Here is a 1529-nt window from a genome sequence, read left to right on the forward strand (position 1 = left end):
CTTTCTTTCTTTGTCTATTTATTCATTCGTTTGATACAGATATTTTGGAATCTCTGAGAGTATGATGCTTTTCGAAAACATATCAGAATATTGTAATATCAAGATTTCGTTCCCAGTTTTGGAAGTTTCTGAAATCAAGAGATTTCATCCAGAAATAAATATCTGCATTTCAATGTAAAAATAACCATGAAACATGTACATAAGAATACGCAGCGATTAGGCGCCATCTTTTGATAGATAGGAATCACACAAATGCAAACAAACCAATTAATTTCTTCTGTACCGTGACTCAACGAACGTTTCAACTGAGAAACTGATCCAGATTTGAAAATGGTCTTGATCGATGTAGACCCATCCAAGCCTGAAGCCACCACATAGCCATATGATAGCATTGCCAGAAGTCTGCTGGGCCTAAAGTTATATAGTTTAAGTATTGAAAATGGGTTTCAGGAAGAATGGCCGAGGATCAACACAAATATCTGCTCTGAGGTACATATCGGCACTGAGAGAGCATAACACATGTTAGGCAGGCAGCAAAGAGGAAAGCCGCCAGTCAGCTTCAGAGAAAGGTGAGAGGGAGAGGGCAAGGAAAGAGAGATTCTGATTCTCAGGGCTGAAGCTGAAATATATGAATGGTCAGTCCACCTCAGTTTTTCAGAGGAGTTCTTTTGTATATACACTTTTCTATTTTCAATCACTTGTCTATTCATTTATTTAATCATATACATATGTATCTATCTATTCATTTATTTATTTATTTATCTATCTATTCATTTATTTATTTGTTTATCTATTTATTTGTTTCATCTATTATCTATTTATTTATTTATTTGTTTAAGGACTATTGGAACTTTCTTCTTGTAATGTGGATGGTGCAATCCAGGCATGTCTGTCTCATTATGGTAGGAAATATAGAAAATGGGATCCCGGATTCCTCGCTTTGACCCATTTAGTCTCCCACAGGAACTCGGTGGCAGCATTCTTACCCCACAACTTAGGAGCATGAAGGGCTAAAGAGTGTTTATTTTGTCTTTTTCTTCTAAATCGTAGACCACTCACACTCAGAGGTATTTGAGCTTTACTGCTGGTGTTATCTAGTCTAAGTAAAATCGTCTGGCTTTGAACCAGAATAAAATCAGTGAAGACGAGTGTAAGATAAGACAGTCTCTTACACAGTCAATTCTACACAAGAAGTTGCTCAGGAGTGGATAAAGCATCCACCTGTACCCCATGTGTTTATATAACTGGCCAAGTACCTTTCAGAGATATAAAACTGTATGTTAGGAAAAGATGCATCATATAGCGTAATGCCCAGAAACATAAACCCCGGAAAATATTATAAGAAATAGACGAAATGAAACAAGATAACATAGAATAGACACTAAAATTAAACACGGTTAACAAAAATTATATGAAATTGATTATGAAATAAAATAAATCAAATAAAACCGATTACATAAGTAAATAAAGAATTGGTGAAAATAAGGGAGAGGAGCAATATCTTCAGCCAAAGTCATCTCACCTCCTCA

Source organism: Oratosquilla oratoria, chromosome 15 (genome assembly GCF_046742065.1).
Source record: "Oratosquilla oratoria isolate Oo_2021 chromosome 15, ASM4674206v1, whole genome shotgun sequence".
Classification (NCBI taxonomy): domain Eukaryota; kingdom Metazoa; phylum Arthropoda; class Malacostraca; order Stomatopoda; family Squillidae; genus Oratosquilla; species Oratosquilla oratoria.